The sequence below is a fragment of the Lactuca serriola genome, chromosome 1 (assembly GCF_051521515.1).
Source record: "Lactuca serriola cultivar US96UC23 chromosome 1, Lser_US96UC23_V15, whole genome shotgun sequence".
Lineage (NCBI taxonomy): Eukaryota > Viridiplantae > Streptophyta > Magnoliopsida > Asterales > Asteraceae > Lactuca > Lactuca serriola.
This window is the reverse complement of record NC_136408.1, coordinates 189,615,622-189,623,381: the sequence shown is the minus strand read 5'-3', so window position 1 is coordinate 189,623,381 and position 7,760 is coordinate 189,615,622. Positions and strand designations below refer to the sequence as shown.

General features: G+C 34.5%; 1 pseudogene; it reads right to left on the bottom strand.

Annotated features, from left to right (window-relative positions):
* Positions 1–377: 377 nt before the first annotated feature.
* Positions 378–1,259, bottom strand: LOC145101963 (NADPH:quinone oxidoreductase pseudogene; annotated as a pseudogene).
* Positions 1,260–7,760: the final 6,501 nt, after the last annotated feature.

Genomic DNA, 7,760 nt, shown 5'->3' with positions numbered 1-7,760 from the left:
AGTACCGTATACTCAAACTCATATCTGATTTGAAATCGCTTGAGATTGTTGATAGCTTAAACGGAAATCTTATCGGAAAACTCTTAAGGTCTCGATCTCTAATCTTCGGAAGATGGAGGCGACAGATCTTGTGGTTTCAGTAAAGATCGAAGAAAAAACGGATGAAGATTTGGTGTTAGGCCGCACCGGAGGTGGTGGTTCATGTCAATGCAAAAATGACTTCTGTTGGTCAACGACAAACATGAGTGGTAGAATAACACATCAGCGAGAGTGACAACGATGGTGATGTTGTCGCCGGTGTCGGCAACAACGACAGTGGACAAATCCAAAAGAAAAAAACAAACACATTTTTATATGTTCTTCCAAAACGTGACTCATACACCAAAAAAAAATTAAAATTCTTTTATTTTTACACCAAAAAATTTCTTTTATTTTTAGAGAACCAAGATGACTAGTTCATTTATCTCATCACATATATTAATGGATTACAAATGAATTATTACTGGATAACTGATCAGCCACAAGTTCACACAACCACGTCCACCGAGGAAATGTCTAAATGAGTGAAGAAATCAACCTCTCCTTAACTTTTAACCTTCATCACTTTACTTGGCTCGAAGTCTCAACGTGAAAGCTTTCAGCGCCAAAAGAACAGATTTTAGACTCTCTTTAGCCACAGTATCTATTAGATTACCTTCATCGTCGAACTTGGGAGGACCTTCAAACGCCTTGAGGAAAAACTCTGGCTTATTAATGAAATGAAGATCAAGGAAAACACCATTTTGCCGGAGACTATACTGTGCCAGCCCTCCGCCAAACCCACCTCCGGCACTAACAATAGCAGCAGCCTTATCGGCAAACACGTTCGGTGGCCTAGATGCCCAATCGATTGCGTTCTTTAAAGGTGCTGTGACCGTGTAATTGTACTCAGGAGAAGCAAAGAGGAAACATTCAGATTGAAGAATCTTCTGACGAAATGCTTCGACCTCCGGTGGAAATTTGTCGTCGACTTCGAGATCTGTGTTGAGCATCGGTAACAGCGATATGTCGACGTTTACGATCGACATCCCGTCGATCGCTTGGGTGGCTAATTCAATGGCGGCGCGGATGAGGCCATGATGGAAGGAAGCTTTGCGAGTGGAACCACAGATGGCAGCAACGTTGATGATCGGTTTGGGTGCTAACGTGGAGTCCATTGAAATGAGTGGAATTATTGAGACACCCTGCTGTTCTTTTAAGGTTGAAATGGAAAAGGACGTCACTGGTGAGATAATACTCGCTTTTTAGGTATCGGAACAAGTGAATTTACCGTACTACCCTTCTAATGTAATCAATATTTTCAAAATAAAATTGATTGGTACGGTTCATATAACAATCACCTGTCACCTATCATTATATATATATATATATATATATATATATATATATATATATATATATATATATATATATATATATATATATATAATTGGCGTGTAACCATGCAAAGCAGCGACTGCGAATTGTTGTCTTGGGTAAATAGTTTCCTTTCGATGAATAATTTTAGTCGATATTTTATTACTTGTAAGCCGTTTTATAAACGATGAAGAACTTAGTTTTGAAAGGCTGTAAGTTTTTCTACACTTGCATTTAGATAAACATGAGGTACATAGATGTATTCAAAACAGTATTTTTTTTTTTTTGGGGAAAAGGTTAAAAATGTCCAACAAATTGCTCACTTTATCCATTTGTTGCCACTCTAAATTATCTTTATACACTTTTAAGTAAATAATTTTTTAAAATCCTTTAGTTTTATTCATTCAACTTATTTTGTCAATATTTAAATAAAGAATTTTCAAAATTTGTTTTATCTCGGCCATCGTTTCTACCGGCCTACATGACTATAATACTGTTTTTGGAATGTTGGTTATCTAAAATGGACAAAATAAGTTGAGTAAAAACTATATGATTTTGAAATTTTAATTAGTTAAAAGTTGACAAAAATAAGTTAAACTAGGTGTGAAACCCCGCTCCGCGGGGTTCGGTTAAGAACAAAGTAATATATACAAATAGAATCTGCATCACAAGATATTTCATATCTTCAACCATAATTTTTTTTTTCCTTAGCAATGATACTGCATCACAAGATATTCCATATCTTCAACCATAAAAAAAAAATCTGCTTAGCAATGATGCTCAATGAAGGATTGAAGGAGTTATGTCTTTAAATGGTCACTACATCTTCAACCATAAAAAAAAATCTGCTTAGCAATGATGCTCAATGAAGGATTGAAGGAGTTATGTCTTTAAATGGTCACTACGACTAAACAAAATGAAATGTAAAACTAAATCTAAAAAGTCAAACTCAAAACTCTATTTTTTTAAGAAAAAAAGAGAGACAAATATACAAACATCAAGTAGACAGAAAGAATTGATAACACAAGATAAACAAAATCAGCTTCAAAAGAAAAGTTTGCTTTATATCTTAACCGCACAAAAAAACACATACTTATGCCATTAGATAAGCTCCTTTCGGATTTGCTCCCACGCGATTTGCTTGAAATCGAAGCCTATCCCACACTCTAAGAACTAAAAAACAACCAATAATGAAAACAAATCAATGAAAAGAAAAGAAAAGTAGCTACCATTTCTTGCATTTAATCACAAACATAAACAAAATTTGTGTAATTAAACATAGAAACTAACCACTTTCCCAAGGAAGCATATTCATAAATATTATAAGGAACCATGGTCTAGAGACTCAGGCTGGAACACCAGCAAAAATTAGGTCAAAAATAAATTTGTTCAGTAACCATAATTGGGATGTACTAAGTGGTAGATATCGTAATAAGGTTTCCAAAAATATAAAGAACACTGAAATCCGTGTTATAACAATGAAGTTATGATTTTTCGAAGTCTCGGATATAACAGTAGACAACTAAAAACTCGATATAGAGATCAAGTGACTTTTAGCCGACGCAACCTAAACAAGAACCGAAGATCTCGACAATAGTGATACAACGATAAAAGGACATACGAAAACGGACGTCGGATGAAGAAATTATGAATTTTTAACAGACTTTTCCTGTCCCGGCCTGTTAAAATTATATTATTAAAAATAAATTCAAAACTAGCTGACGGAGTCTAAACAAAAGTTGTAGAGTACAGTCTCACCTACGCGTGGACATAAAGAACGCCAAAAACGGAGCTCGTACGCGAAAGTTACGTAATTTAGAAGTTTGGAAATTCAAATTACGCCCCGTGTAATGTGTTACGCCTCGCGTACTAGAGGATAAGAGCCTCGTCCCATCGGCCAACAGGCTCTCCCATCGGACAGAAGCCCTTCCATCCGAAGTGCGTAAGCAATGACATCCGCTACACTCCACGTAACCTCGTACGCCCAGCGTACCTAGGCGGTTTAGCCTCCTATGTAAGGGGTGCGAGGGTTCCGGGCATAATTGCTCATTTCTTCTCTTTCTTGTGTTGTTGCTCTGCGTTTAACCCCTCGAAGCCATCCCGACATCCCGATTTTCATATCCAAGTTCCGAATGAAGTTTTACGCTCCCGAGATTCCCGAGAATCCCGAGAAATCAGCTTTCTCCGGTCGAAGTTCTGCTCGATTTTTGTCTCACATTCGCCAAGCTACCAAGTGAGTTCATACCCCCATTTCTACGCTTTTAAATACTTTTTAAATGCGTTTAATACATTACGGGGGAGAATACAAGTAAACACATGGTTAATCTTGTGTGAAAATATCTATCTTTCTTTATACATTTCATATTGTTATTAATAACTATTATATGGATATGGTAACATGTAAAACATCTTACCCTACTTTATCCTCTCGGGATGAAACATGATTATAAATACTATAAGCTTATTTATAAGTTTGCATCGTATCAAGGGTAACCATTTTCAGTATATCGTTCTTATACATACAAGAACATACACCTTTTATTTATGCCTTTGTTAATATTGTGGAAAAAAGGAAATCATTTCATACAAAATCATCATTTTCAAGAATACGAACTTAGTTGAGAATATGTGAGTCATTCATCTTCATTATACCTATTAAGGTACCACTAGAAGTCCTGTTTTATAACCAGAATCTCCCGTCCGGAGAACGTGACAAGTGTGTATAGATCTATACGGGACTAATGATCCTGCGCCTTGACTGTTAGCTACAGTCCTCGGGGGTGACAAGTGTCATCTCATTTTGATGCCTGAAGAATGTCGCTACAGGCAAATTATGATAGTACGGTTATGAAAACTCATGAGATAGACAATTATTATGGTATTATGTTTTCACAGGGAAAATGACTATTACAGTCACTTTTAGTTTACAAATACGATCTTCTTATAGTATTATTTTATAATAAGACTATACGTCATTCTTTTGAGCATGTCATAGTTGCTTACAGCTTACGGTCTTGGTTATTTGAGACTACATTTCACCTTTAGGAAAATAAGGGATTTTTCTGGTTCAAATAATACAGTTTATATAACGATATTTCATACTCATTTCATACATCTAATAGAAAATAAGGGATTTTCTGGAAAACATACACGAACTTTCAAATGACATTCATTTTCTCAAAACACTACTTATGAACTCATCAACTTAATTGTTGACACTTTTTCTTGAAATAACTTGTATTCTCAGGAAACCGCTAATCAAGGTTAGCAACTACTTTTTGAGATTAACGCTCTGGCGTTAACATCATCTTTTGGAATTCATCATGTTGTATTTTGACTTTTAAACATGTAATAGATACAATCATGTAAACTTTTCAAATATATGTTATGGTGGTGTGTACTTTCTTTACTATTTAATTGTTGTGATACTGAATATGACATCCTCCGCCCCCAAACGTTTCCGTCGTTCAAGTTTAGTGGTGTGACACAGGCAGGGAGACCTAAACTGTCCAATGTAATCTACATCATTCATTGCATTGGATGATTAAGTCTCATCCATAATCAGAATAAATAAATAAGTAAATAAATAAATAAATAAAAACTGAAGTTTGATTTCCAATTGAATTTTAATCTAAAACAGATAAAAATGAAAATTTTTATTATTTATTCCTTCGAATATAGAAATATAAAGTGATCGTCCAGTGAGTATAGAAATACTTTGATTTCCAATTGAATTTCAATCTTTTTTTATGTTAATGGAAAATATAGAAATACTTTGATAGTCAAGTAACTATATTATTCATATATCAATATAAAGTGATCGTCCAGTGAGTATAGCAGTTTTTTTTTTTTTTTTTTTTTTTTTTTTTTTTTTTTTTTTCATATTTTGACTTAAGAGAGTACACAAGTGACTAAATCATTAAATTGGTAATTGGTTGTCCGTATTTTTAACTGTACTAAATATAAAAAGTTAGACAAAATTAGTAGATTCCCAGTTATGATAGCTTCCTTTGCAACAATCTTATGTGGCTTTTTTCATTTTCCTATAAGTTTCCTACTGGACATAATAATATACTATAACATTAGAGATAGAAAATTTTAAGATTAAGTTGTTAACAGATATCAATAAATTATGTTTGCGTTGCCTGTTCATCTCCTTTCGGGCCTTCAAAGAGTCCAGGGTCCAATGATAGATCCATAAATAGAAGTTATGGAGAGAGAGTGGCAAGATTGGCACCACCGTTCTCCGCCAATCTATGTTCATGCACGGTCGCCATGGTGTAAGGTGATTTGTCACATGAAGGTGTTTCCAACACATTTTTCCGGGAAAAACTATCATTACTAACAACACCTTGCTTCCTGCTGTCACCAACCTCTAGAGGGTAATATCCATAACCATCTATACATTTGGTAAAAAGATTGAATCAAAGGCATGGATACTTAATTTTTGATCTGTAATATAGAAAAGCTTACATATTTGATCCAAGTAGTGATTTACGCTATGAATGAACTGTGTTCCACCTCCTGCGATTTCGGACCAGGAACCGTATCAACTAAAAAAACAATCAAAGGGTCAATTATACAAAAACAATTAAAAAACCAATCAAAGCCTCACTAATAGAGAGCAATCAAAGGGTAGATCATGCCTAGTATCGACTTTGTAATCTGTTCAATCTTCATACCAGTCAAACAGAAACGTTACCGTTTTACAACAAGTCATTACACATTAAAGAAACGATATTAGAGAAATGGATATTAGAGAAACGATAAGCTACTCTCATCATCTAGTGAACCGGTCAAACACGTTAAAGATCGAACCTGATCTCTAGATACAAGTGTCCCTTAATGTCATTCCATTGCCCATGTCATGCTGAGTAAAAACCATTCCGCCACCTCCAATTCCAGTTCCGCTCATGGATCCACCAGGAACGTTGCAACCATTGGGTAAGAGTACATCCTCCCATGTGGGATCATCTATTACTCATTAATTAATTAATAATTAATTATTAATATGACTGAAATATTATAAAAAAACATGGAGCAGGTTGAGATTATAATTAAAACCTGTTGTTGCATAAGGGGAACGGGCCGATGTACCAATAACACATCTTGCATCGATTTTCATTACTTTCAGATCAAATTAGTTTGCTACTAAAACTACTTTGAATGCACTTTAATTATGTGGACATGATTTTGGATGTAAACATATATAGAAACCAATCAAACAGGTGAAGTTATGGAGGTTATATGGAGGTTAATTTCATAGCTTAAAATCATGATTGGATCAACATCACTTTAAACTTCAAATCAACAAGTAATCTTCCAAATTTTTATGCAAAGTATTCTGAATATCCCTAAAATAGTGAGATGTAAGAGCAGTTGAAGAAGGTCGGATTAAGCAATTCATAGATATTTGTGCATCTTTTGAATACAGAGCACAGACAATATCATGTATAATATATGGCCATGTGTGTCACACCCCAAAACTAAGAATGGCGGAAACGTTCTAGGGCGGAGGACGTCATGTAAAGTATCACAACAGTGTAAAGTAGTAAACAAGCAACAACATCATCCATTGCATTAATAGTAAGATTTTAATACATGTGTGTTCTTTCATAGAATAAGACATGAAAATAAGTAATCAAAATAAAAGACGAGTCTTGACTGCTCCGTTTTCTCAAAACCTGGTCATCATACCTATCTACTGGTGACATACAAGTTATTTTGAAAGAGTTTATCAGCATAAAGCTGGTGAGTTCATAAGTATTTTAGTCTCATTGATTTGTAAAACTCTAAGGAAAAGACTTGTAAATGTTCAATGAAAAAGTTTGTATAAGTATGAAAACCCTAGAAAATCCTATATTTCCTATTAGTAGAAAATGTAGTCTTCTACCAAGACCCGACTGTTTTGAAGGTATGCTTCTTTGTAAGAATGACGGTTTTTCCCATGTATAACTATTATTATAAAAATATAGTCTACCTCATCGATTATGTGAATGTATTACAAAATAAAGGTAATAAGGAAAATAATATATTCATTTGAAATCATATCAAAATATATTCTACCTCATCGTTTATGTGAACGTGTCACAAAGTAAAGGTAACAAGGAAAATTGTATAATCCTTGAAAATGTATCCATTTGTCTAGGATAAACACGGCACGGTAAATCGCCGAACAGTACAACTGAGAACATCCGTAGATGAACACACCTGCTGTAGCGAGCAGCCAGGTGTAGGATGATCAGTCCAGTAGTGTGTACAAGTATCTCTTCATATAGTATGTAGTAGTGTCTCTTCATATAGTATCTAATAGTGTCTCTTCATATAGTATCTATTAGTGTCTCTTCATATAGTATGTATTAATG